At 38.7% G+C, this 13,181-nt stretch overlaps 1 pseudogene; it reads left to right on the forward strand.

Moving 5' to 3' along the window:
* Positions 1-5,840: 5,840 nt before the first annotated feature.
* On the forward strand, positions 5,841-6,717 carry LOC119819392 (annotated as a pseudogene).
* The last annotated feature ends 6,464 nt before the right edge of the window (positions 6,718-13,181 follow it).

Below are 13,181 nucleotides of genomic sequence, written 5' to 3' on the forward strand. Positions count from 1 at the left end.
GCCTACCATGGACTGGGCCCTCCCCCATTGTCCACTAACGTGGTAATCTGTGGAGCAGTAGCTGAGAGCTCACATCTTGAGACTCAAGCACAAGGCAGTGAGGGATCTAATAGAAATAATGTGGGCATTTAAAACCTCAAAGCCTGTCCTCAGGACATAACTTCTCCTATTCCTTTTCATACAGTTCCACAAAACTGAAGATCAAGCATTCATATTTATGGGTTTATGGGGGCCATTCTCATTCAAACCACCACAGTGGTTTATTCAAGATGGTATATATTCTGTAAAAATTTTAGTTCAAGTTTCCAAATTTACATACATGGAATGGTCCTCCTTGGGTGTGCAGGCTCCTCCAGCTCCCAGTCAGTTTAGTGGTCACCGTGTTCCTGTTGTGTAGCAATTATCTCTAAATTGAAACTGTATCCTAGAGGGAAGCCCCTTAAGTAAATGTCACTGCCAAGGCTCAGGAAGTAATCAACTCACAAGTGTTAGGAAGTTCCTGAAACAGAAGAGATCCAGAAGGCTTCTACACAAGATTACATAAGCAGTAACTTCTAGGGACTGTAAAGTTTCCAACTGATCCACCTGCCTTCAAATTACACAGAAAGTCCAAGAATGAAGATTTTGGAGTTCTAGAAACCTAGTATGAAAGACTCTCTTCAGTCACATACCTGTTTTCGAGTCATCTGTGCTACTGTGAGCAACTCCCAGCTCATGCTCTTATAAGCAATTCCCATAAGCCCACAGGTTCACCAAGACTGACGTAGGTGGAATTGTTTTTTTAGTCTATCATAGGTGCCCTATACGGATGAATGAAAACCAGTTCATGTCTCCCCAGGTCAAGACCCAATAGTTGCTCAGTAAACTTAGGCCAACTAGATGCAGGCTCAGTTTCTGATGGGCTTATGAGCATGTAACCCCAACATAAGTCGAGATGAATCAATGTTCCCCCTTCCCTGCTGAGGAAGTCTGTCAAAGTACTTATCATTGGGAAGGAATGTTACTTGAATTTGCTGTATTAGAGAAAGATTTATTTTAGCTAAGTTTATATGCCTTTCACATCCCCCACAAAAATTTCCCTAAATTAAGCTGGTAATTTTAATCTTGGTTCCTGAACATAGAGAGCATATGTTATAAATATATTTCTTCAACTCAACTTACCATCTTTATACGTTGTATTTTCTCTTACTGGCATGATGGTAATTTTTTATTATGAAAAATTCAAACATAAGGAAAAGATGTGAGAATTGTATAATGAACAGGCATACATCCATAATGTAATTCATTGTAGAATTTTAAATTATTAATAGTTTGCTTTTACGTATTTATCTTATCTTATGGGCATGAATACTCTGCCTACATAAATGTATGTATAGTATGTGTCCACGGAAGACAAAAGAATGTGTTGACTCCCCTTGAACTAAAGTTACAGGTGGTGTGAGCTATACTGTGTGTATACTGGGAATTGAACTCAGGTCCTCTGCAAGAGCAACCAGTGCTACTAAGGACTGAGCCATCCCTCCAGCCCCTAGTCTGCTTGTCTTGTTGACATAATTTTGTATTGTCTCTTAGGAACTAGTTAGTGTACCTTACAACTGGACTATATGAGATAGTGTTTTTACTGAAAAAGACATATTGGAGACTTTCCGTTAAATTGCTTTGTTTTAGCTAGACATGGTGGCACGTGCCCATAATTCTAGTATTCAGGAGGCTGCATCAAGAAGATCATTAGTTGAAGGTGAGCCTTGGATATACAGCGAGACCCTGTCTCAAGACAGAGCAAACAAACACACCCTACTTTTTTTATGTCACTAAGTTCTAAAGTCAGGAATTGATAAACTAGACATGGTGTTCAAGATCATCCTCACCTATATAGTTAATTAGAGGCTTTAACTACATGAGATCTGTTTCAAAACAAAACAAAAGGAATGAAAAGAAAGAGCAGGGACAGAAAGGAGGGAGGACTTGGTGATAGGTCTTATTGCCAGTAGCAGAAAGGAGGATATTATGACTGTTTGCTTTTTTGTTAAGCATCATTATAAGCCTCCAGATTTTAAAACATTAAATTGCGCAAATCAGTTATAGCTATTATTACTTTAATGCTCTGGTTTTTCAATGAAGCAATTCAAGATGGCCTTGCTTGTCTGCTTTTCATAGGTTAAGACGTGATTTGCCAGGAAGGGCTGTAGTCACAGGGAAGAAGAAATTGGGCATGCAGTAAAGGCTTGCAGGTGGAGCAATACCAAACACAGCCGCATTTACCAAACAGATGGCAAGGAGAGCAAGCTGCGACAAAACCAGAAGGGAAATATGAAGCTTTATTTTGACATGCTGCTGTCATTTTTAGATACAAAGAATGATTTTTTAATGGCTACCTATAATTATTTTGTTCTGCTACCCATTCATTGGCAAAAAGTTGTTTTGAGCTCCATGTTTCTAACTGGATAAAGGAAGAACTATAAACATTCTCAGGAGCTTTATGATTCATAAAGAAAGGTGATCTGTAATAAAAATACAACTCAAAATAATGGTAAATATCCCCCAATAAATACTAGTTCATTGTCAATCCATTCCTAAGTGAAACATATATATACTATTTCTCTCCTCCCTAAGGACTTTATGTATGTTTACTTTCAAATCCTTCACCACAGTGACTGGTTTCCAGTAAGTGGGCCAAAAGGAATCAAACTACTAGGTCATTTGATTTGTCAGTAGCATGGAGATCGATAATTTTTAGTGCAGATAAATATAAGCTATCTGAACAATCCAAACAAATTATAAGACTAAAAATTAAAAAGTAAATCGCAATAATCTTTAAACTAGGCACTTAAATGTTCTAAGCCTTAAAAAGAAACTAGGAACTAGTTGCTAATACTTACTAAATTTGCTTTAATTATTTGTACTTCTTATATGGGGCATATGATGCTGCCCTTACAATATTAACCAAATACAGCAAATGACTGGTAGAACTTCAACACACTTAAGTGAGATTGAAATAAAGTTAGTCTAAAAGGAAGGAGGGCATACCAGAAGATAGAAGAAATTGGTCCCTGAAAGCATTGGCCTCGCTGTCTCTGGAGATGTGTGGTTGAGGCTTGGAGAGAAGGCTTATATTCGTTATTAAGAGCAATAGCAAATCGTTTTTAAAGTGTCAGCACGTTGGATCACCACATTCTGTTCCTAACATTTATAAACACAGTCTCTAAATTACAAATAATTTACCCCGCATCAAATGAAGCTTAACAAAACAAATAAAAACAAAAAAATATTTATAGTTCATTTCTTGACTTTCAAAATTCTTCCTACTCTTAAACAGCACATGGGCATAAATGGGTTGACTGAATAAAATGTATTCGTCGATTTATACACGTATATGCTTCTTGACAGAAATAAGGGAATTGTGGAACAGGAGAAAAAAGAAAGGCAAAAGGACAGCCACCCACCTACCAAAGGTCAGTAAGAAGGACTGCACTCTATAACTTTTCTTCGGTGACATCTCACTAAAGTTCACCGCTACTTTATTATTATAGCATATGGGTCCTTCTAAGAACACTAACAGTGTGAAATAAATGAATATGGCTTCAGATGCTATTGATGGCAGTGGGAGACCAGGTTTAATTCACTCTTCCGAAGTCTTCCTGAATTGTGTCACTTGTAGAATTTGTACTTGACTTTCGGAAACGTAAAATGTCCTTGCTGGTGAGAGCTAATTAAGATCTCTGGCCCTCTGCGACTGAGCTCATTTTCTTCAGGTTGACTGCACGCTCGAGTCTAACTCAAGATGATCATGCAGTGTACAGCGCACTCAATTTTTTCGGCTGAATTACAGAAATTGCCTAGCTCGGTGCTATCCTGCTACATTCCACAAGAGTGGCATCGTTTGAAAACCATTAGCCAAGACCTCTGCCAGACCACCACTGCAGGCTTGAAAGCAGCTACAAGTTCAATAGTTCTACTTTGGAATGAACGCATAGTAAGGCCAGGAAACTGTTAGCAAATCAAGAGAAAGCTATACTCCCCATTCACGATGAGGATGAATCTCACAGACATTGTGTTAAGTGAAAGAAGTTGTACACAAGAAGTAGGAACTTGGATATCTACTTGTATGAATTTCAAAACCAAGCAAATCTAATCACCAGTGACAAAGGTCAAAATAATGGTCAGTCTGAGTGGTGGGAACTGATAGAGAGTATGCATGAAAAATTCTTCAAGGGTGATGATATCCTTTCCATAGGTGGTTGAAGGCACTTTCAAGCCTGATGTGGTGATTTGACGGAGGTGATATTTGATGGCTTACAAATGCCACTCAACCTCAAAAACAGACATCGCCTCAGAGTAAAGGGTTGGGGAAATTTTTCCAATCAAATGGACCTAATAAACAAGCTGGTGTAGCTATCTGAATATCTAACAAAATAGGCTTCAAACTAAAATCAATCAAAAGAGACAAAGAAAGACATTTTATAATAGTCACAGAAAAAATTCATCAAGAGGAAATCTCACTACTAAACATCTATGCTCCAAATACAAGGACACCCTCCTATATAAAAGAAAGACTTCTAAAGCTTAAATCACACATTAAACCACACACACTAATAGTGGGAGACTTCAATACCCCACTCTTACCACTAGACAGGTCTGTCAGAGAGAAAATTAACAGAGAAATAAGGGAACTAGCAGATGTTATGACTAAAATGGACTTAACAGACGTCTATAGAACATTCCATCCAAACATAAAAGAATATACCGTCTTCTCAGCACCTCATGGAACCTTCTCAAAAACTGACTATATACTAGGTGACAAAGAAAACTTCAACAGATACAAAAAAATTAAAATAATCTCATATATTTTATACCATGGCTTAAAATTATTATTCAACAGCAACACTAATTTCAGAAAGCCCACAAACACATGGAAATTAAACAATGCTCACCTGAATCACCAATGGGTCAAGGAGAAAAAAGTAAAGAAATTAAAGGCTTCCTAAAATTCAATGAAAATGACCACACAACATAACCAAATTTGTGGAACACAATGAAAGTAGTGTTAAGAGGAAAGTTCATAGTACTAAATGCCTACATAAAGAAGCTGGAAAAATTCCACACTAGTGAGTTAACAGAACACCTGAAAACTCTAGAACAAAAAGAAGTAAACTAACCCAGGAGGACACAACAGCAGGAAATAATCAAACTGAGAGCTAAAACAAACATAATAGAAGCAAAGAAAAGAAGACAAAAAAAATCAATGAAACAAAGAGTCAGTTCTTCAAGAAAATCAAGAAAAAAGACAAACATTTATCCAAACTAACCAAAAGGAAGAGAGAGAATATCCAAATTAACAAAATAAGAAATGAAAAGAGGGCTATAACAATAGAAATGAAGGAAATCCAGAAAATCATTAGGTCATATTTCAAAAATCTGTACTGCACAAAATTGGAAAACTTAAATGAAATGGACAATTTTCTAGAAAAAAAATCACTTACCAAAATTAAATCATGGCGAGATAAGCAAATTTAATTAACTATAACCGCTAAAGAAATAGAAACAATCATCAAAAGCCTCCCACCCCCCAAAAATGTCCAGGACCAGATGGTTTCAGCTCAGAATTCTACAAGATTTTCAAAGAAAAACTAATGCCAATACTCCTCACAATTATTCCACACAATAGAAACAGAGGAAACATTGCCAAAATCTTTTTATGAGGCTACAGTTACCCTGATACCCAAACCACACAAAGACATTACTAAGAAAGAGAATTACAGACCAGTTTCACTCATGAACACTGATGCAAAAATACTCAATAAAAATACTGACAAACCGCTTCTTCTTCTGGAAAACACCAAATGGCGGATGACGCCGGTGCAGCGGGAGGGCCCGGAGGACCCAGGGGCCCAGGATTAGGAGGTCGTGGCGGCTTCCGCGGAGGATTCGGCAGCGGTCTGAGGGGCCGCGGCCGTGGTCGAGGCCGTGGCCGAGGCCGAGGCCGCGGGGCTCGCGGAGGTAAAGCTGAAGACAAGGAGTGGATTCCTGTCACCAAGCTGGGCCGCCTGGTTAAGGACATGAAAATCAAGTCCCTAGAGGAGATCTACCTGTTCTCCCTGCCCATTAAGGAGTCTGAGATTATTGACTTTTTCCTGGGAGCTTCCCTAAAGGATGAGGTTCATGCCTGTGCAGAAGCAGACTAGGGCAGGCCAGCGGACCAGGTTCAAGGCTTTCGTCGCTATTGGGGACTACAATGGTCACGTAGGTCTCGGTGTCAAGTGCTCCAAGGAGGTAGCCACTGCCATCCGAGGGGCCATCATCTTGGCCAAGCTTTCCATTGTCCCTGTACGGAGAGGCTACTGGGGGAACAAGATTGGCAAGCCCCACACTGTTCCGTGCAAAGTGACAGGCCGCTGTGGTTCTGTGCTGGTGCGTCTCATCCCTGCACCCAGAGGCACTGGCATAGTCTCCGCTCCTGTGCCTAAGAAGCTACTGATGATGGCTGGCATTGATGACTGCTACACATCAGCCAGGGGCTGCACTGCCACCCTGGGCAACTTTGCCAAGGCCACCTTTGATGCCATCTCTAAGACCTACAGCTACCTGACCCCCGACCTCTGGAAAGAGACTGTGTTCACCAAGTCTCCTTATCAGGAATTCACTGACCATCTTGTGAAAACCCACACCAGAGTCTCTGTTCAGAGGACCCAGGCTCCAGCTGTGGCCACCACATAAGGGTTTTTAATACAAGGAAAATAAAAGTGAATTAAGTCTGTTAAAAAAAAAAATACTGACAAACCAAATCCAAGAACACATCAGAACCATCATCCAACATGATCATGTTGGCTTCATCCCAGAGATGCAGGGATGGTTCAGCATACTAAAATTTGTCAAAGTGATCCATCATATAAACAAACTGGAAAAAAAAAAAACATGATTATCTCATTAGATGCTGAAAAGTCCTTCAACAAAATACAAAACCCCTATATGATAAAGATCTTGGAGAGAGCAGGGATACAAGGAACATACCTAAACATAATAAAGGCAATATACAGCAAAACAGCCAATATCAAACTAAACAGAGAGAAACTCAAAGTGGTCCCACTGAAATCAGGAACAAAACAAGGCTGTCCACTCTCTCCATATCTATTCAATATAGTTCTTGAGGTCCTAGCTAGAGCAATAAGACAACAAAAGGAGATTGAGGGGATACAAATTGGAAAAAGGAAGTCAAACTCTCACTATTTGCTGATAATGTGATAGTTTATATAAGTGACCCCAAGAATTCCAGCAAGGAACTTCTACAACTCATAAACACCTTCTGTAAGGTAGCAGGATACAAGATAAAATAAAAAAAATCAGTCACATCCCTAAGATGTGAAAAAAATCAGTAGTCCTCCTTTACACAGATGATAAATTGACTGAGAAAGAAAATCAGAGAAACATCACCCTTCACAATAGCCACAAATGGCATAAAATACCTCGGAGTAACTCTAACTGAACAAGTGTCTTGTCTGTATGACAAGAACTTTAAATCCTGGAAGAAATAAATTGAAGAAGTCACTGAAAATGGAAAGATCTCTCATGCTCTTGGGTAGGTAGAATTAACATAGTAAAAATGGCAATCTTACCAAAAGCAATCTACACATTCAATGCAATGCCCATCAAAATCCCAACAAAATTCTTCACAGACCTCAAAAGAACAATACTCAGCTTCATATGGAAAAGCAGAAAACCTGGAATAGCCAAAACATTCCTGCACAATAAAGGAACTTCTGGAGGCATCACAATCCCTGACATCAAACTCTACTACAAAGCTACAGTAATGAAAACAGCCTGGTATTGGCATAGGAACAGACAGGAGGACCAATGGGACCAAATCGAAGACCCAGATATCAGTCCACCTACCTACAAACACCTGATTTTTGACAAAGAAGCAAAAAATATAAAATGGAAAAAAGTAAGCATATTCAACAAATGGTGCTGGCATAACTGGATATCAACAGGTAGAAGAATGAAAATAGATCCATTCCTATAACCATGCACAAAACTCAAGTTCAAATGGATCAAAGACTTCAACACAAAGCTAACCACACTGAACCTTATAAAAGAGAAAGTGGGAAGTACACTTGAACGTATTGGCACAGGAGATCACTTCCTAAATATAACTCCAGTAGCACTGACACTGAGAAAAGCAATTAATGAATGGGACCTTCTGAAACTGAGAAGCTTCTGTAAAGCAAAGGACATGTTCAACAAGACAAAGCAGCAGCTTCGGCAGCCTACAGAATGGGCTAAGATCTTCACCAACCCCACATCAGACAGAGGGTTGATCTCCAAAATATACAAAGGACTCAAGAAATTGGTCATCAAAAGAACAAATAATCCAATTTTTAAAAGGGGTAGTGACATAAGCAGAGAACTCTCAACAGAGGAATCCAAAATTGCTGAAAGACACTTAAGAAATGCTCAACATCCTTAGCCATGGGAGAAATGCAAATAAAAACAACTCTGAGATTCCATCTTACACCTGTAATAATAGCCAAGATCAAAAACACTGAAGACAACCTATGCTGGAGAGGTTGAGAGGTAAAGGGAACTCTCCTGCATTGCTGGTGGGAATGCAAGCTGGTTCAGTCCCTTTGGATATCAGTATGGAGATTTCTCAGAAAACAACTTACCTCAAAACCCAGCAATACCAGTTTTGGGTATATACCCAAAGAATGCTCAATCGTACCACAAGGAAATGTGTTCAACTATGTTCATAGCAGCATTGTTTGTGATAGCCAGAACCCGGGAACAACCTAAATACCCCTTGATCAAAGAATGGATAAGGAAAATGTGGTACATTTACACAATGGAGTAGTACACAGCAGAAAGAAATAATGACATCTTGAAATTTGCAGGCAAAGGGACGGATCTAGTCAACACCATATTGAGTGAGGTAATCCAGAAAGACAAATATCATATGTACTCATTCATAAATGGCTTTTAGACATAAGGCAAAGAAAAAACAGCCTACAATTCACAATCCCAGAACACCTAGACAACAATGAGGACCCTAAGAGAGATATACATGGATCTAATCTACATGGGAAGTAGAAAAAGACAAGATCCTCTCAGTAAATTGGAAGCATGGGGACCAGCAGAAAGGGCAGAAGAGAGTGGGGAGGAAGGAGGGAAGTGGAGAAAATGTATAGTTCAATAAAATCAATTAATTATTTATTTTTAAAAAAATGATACCACACTTGCATCGCTGCATGGGGTATTACATGTGTATATATCCATTGAGGCAGGCAGTTTGTGCATCTTACTGTGAGGAAAGCTATACATGAATGAAAACTTAAAGAATTATGAAAATGTGTCCAATTATGCTCAAACATCAAAAAGAACAGAATTTTTTCCAGATACTCTAATAGCTCCAAGTAATCTCCCTTTTGCATTGCTGTTCTTCTGTAACTACATATAAGGAACTACATATGAGTTCTAGAGTCTAGATATAATATGCTTTCTTAATGACATGACACTAAAACCCAGGCTATCTAAGCAAAATGAGCTGATGCCATGGTACTGAGTCTCTGTTTAGAGAAGGGAAAAGTAGAAGCCTGGTCTTTTATGAGGGCCATGACCATAAGCCTTTGCCTCAGAAATTCACCATTAAGCAACTGTGCATTCTGTCTACTTTCTGACCCCCAGATGCTACTGTAAGCTTAGCAGATTCATGCACGGGTAACTGAGAAAGAGTCTTAGCTATAATATATCTAATATCCAGGAATCACGAAAATTAAAGAGACCAGCAATTCAAGCATAGATGCACTAAGTACTCTCAGGTGGTGGTAATCGCTGTGCATGCATGGCAAAGGGCACTTTAGATCAAGAAGTCAGACGAAACCTCTGTAAAGCCTGATGCTTGATCCGTAACCTGAATGAAGAGGCAGCACCTCTTCAGAAAGTCCGGCAAACAGAGAACCAGGTAGACAGTGCCGCAATCCAAAGCCCCATGGCAAGGGCAAGCTTCATAAATGAAGAAGGCTGGTGTGTCCTGACCACAGGGAACTAGTGGAGACTCTACATGGCAAAATAGAGGAAAGGGTCTTGAGATAATGCATATCTAGATTTAATAATATAAAGTTGCTGGAAGGTTTTAACGGTGGGTATGGTTCAGATGAGAAGGCATTAAGAGGCATGTTTCTTAGAATGTATAGGATCCATGTATTAGAATATGAAGAGGAAGGCAGTGGAATTTAATGCCACAACTTGGTCTTAGCCTTGGAGCAACAGTGGTGGGATTGTAAAGATAGTTCCAATCACCATGTTCTAAGAGATTTGAAGGACTGACAAAGCTGCGAGGAAAGAAAGTCATCTTGGATAGGTTGAGTTCAAGCTTCCTTTAGAAGCCCTTTCACAAATGAACATGGGTTCACCAGATGAAATTGCAGCGATTTGATGAAAGCTGAAAACAATCAGTCAGGTGGAAAAGCAGCTTAAAGTTTAAACCAGGAGATAGGAGGTGGGCTAACTGTAGAGTTAGCTTTAAAAAGAAAATGGAAATATATAAAGACAGACAGACAAGACACACACACACACACACACACACACACACGCGCAGCAGAGGGGATTGAACCCAGGGTCCACATGCACTAGATGGTACTCTACCACTGCGCTAGGCCAGATATGAAATTGTTGAGAATTTTTAAAATGGAGGTATTTCTAACATAATGTTGTTGAGCGCCTTAGAAAGGGTTATTGAAGGGTACAATATCCACACATGTCATTGTCTTATCATTTATGGCAAATGCTGCATGTTTTGGCAGATAGCTAAGTGTTAAGTTCTGAAGTATTTAAAATCTAGAAGTAGTGATGGTAAATTAACTGTTGGTAGAGACACCTGTTAACTGATAATACATTTTTTAAAGGCCAGGAAGCTGCTACAAATTCAAATTTAAATATGCAGGCCTTTTGGCAAGGTATTCTCACTTCCATTAATATTTGCACAAATGGTTATTTTAGAATTCATTGGGAAACAGTTGTAATATATATAACTAAAATACTGACTAAATAAGTTGTTTCTTAGAATAATATAGTATAAAACCATTAAAAATAAGTGACATCTAAACTTGCTAGCATTTAAACACATACACACATACAGCATATAGGTATATGAATATGTGGGATAGGGAAAATATAGTCTAACCTCATTTTAAATGATAAAAATAAAAATTTAGATCAAATTATGGCACTTTTTTTTCTAACTTGCATGATTAAGACTTTTCCGTGTTGTTTAGATTTTTGTAATAATCATGCATTATCTCTGTAACAGAAATGAACCATAAAATATGCTTCAAGGCTCTCTAATGCAGGACTTTTTGGAATATCTAAAAGAAGCATAGTCTTCTGGCGTTAGGAGATCAGACAGCAAAAAGCTATAGGATCCAATGTAGTTTTGAAGAAACTGTAGCTTTTGAACAAATAAGAATTTGGGGTGAAGCAGGAGGGGTTCGAGTCTAAGTCTGGAATTTAGAAGAGTTGTAGGCAAATTGTAATCTTACCCATGTTCTTTCTTCCTTCCCCTTCAACATTATTTCCTCTGACCAGACTACAAGAAATTACAGGGCACAAGAGTTTCTCTCAAATATTCAATCCCTGTGAGATGACTGTTTAATATCTCCTTCCTCTCATGTGTGTGTGTGGAGAGGGTGTGAGGGTCGGGTGGATGCGGGTACAGATACACGTTTGCACAGTACATGCATATACACATGCATATACATGTATGGGGCTGTGTGTGGAGGCCAGAGATGGACATCTGATTTCTTGTCTCTATCTCTCTCCACTTTTGTTGTTGACACAGAGTCTCTCATTAAGAGTGGGGCTCACCAGTTCCTCAGGCCAGCAAGCTCTAGGGATCTTCTTGTCTCGGCCTCTCCAGCACTGGCATTGCAAGCTTATACTCCTATGTCCAGCTTTGAAAAAACAAGGTCATGGAACCCAAACTCAGGTCCTCATGTTTGCATGGCAATTACTTTACTGACTAGGCCACCCCTCAGCCTCTAGTTTTTAGAAATTATTTTATACAGGATTAAAGAGGTACATTAGAAAAATGCTACCAATACACATGAAGGCCTCAGCTAATAAAAAATTATTCTCAAGAAACAAATCATTAAAATGTCAATTCTCCCAAAGTTAATGTATAGATTTCATGTAACTCTACTGAGAATCTCAAAAGTGCTTCTTTTTACTAAGTTGCTTTTAGAAGAGTAAGATCTGTGAGAATAATTAGAGCCAACTGCAAATAATTTTTGATAATAAACATACTATCGAGTGATTATATTCAAGAGTATTTCCCTGACTTGGATATGAATAATACATTAGTGGAATGAGAGGATGAAGAAATAAATCCCAATATACTTCACTTGTATTTCATTTCAATAAGAAAGATGTGTTATATATTAATAAATGGTACTATCACAACTGGCTTTTCACCTGTAAAAAAATGAAGTTGGATCCCTACCTCACCACATGCACAAAAAAAAGCTCCAGATGGGCTGAATGCTTAATTGAAGAGCAAAATGATTAGCAAGTTTAAATGAAGTTAGTATATATGTATCAATTAATGGTTGAAGAGTTTTACAACAAAATGAGATATCTATGACCTATAGAAGATCTGTTTTACTGCGTAAAATTAAAATAGACTACACTGCTCTAGTGACTGTCCTACACCCATGAATGAGTATGTGGAGAGCACACTTTGGACATGGTGGGTCTCATAGGTGGCTTTAGCTGTCAAATTGATATACCTGGGATAAGGAAGCCTCAAAATTGCCTCTACCACATAGTCTGTGGACATGTTTGTTTGGTGAGTTTCTTGATTGTTGGCTGATGTAATAGGATACAACCCACTGCAGGTGGTACAATGTCTAGGCAGCCAGACCTGGGCTGTATAAAAACGATAGCTAAAAATGAGCCAAGCAATCCAGTATTCAGAATTCTTCCATGGTTTCTGCTTCAAGTTCCTTCCTCGAGTTCTGGCATTGACTTCCCTCAGTGATGTACAGTAAACTATAAAATAAAATCAACTTTTCTTCCCTAGTTGTTGTCAGTCATGGTGTTGTTTATCACAGCAACAGAAAGCGAACTATGACAATGCATTATTTAAAAAATTTTGAAGTTGGGAGGGGGTAGGGAATTGGTGGGATTGATTTGAG

This window comes from Arvicola amphibius, chromosome 7 (genome assembly GCF_903992535.2).
Source record: "Arvicola amphibius chromosome 7, mArvAmp1.2, whole genome shotgun sequence".
NCBI classification, from domain to species: Eukaryota; Metazoa; Chordata; class Mammalia; order Rodentia; family Cricetidae; genus Arvicola; species Arvicola amphibius.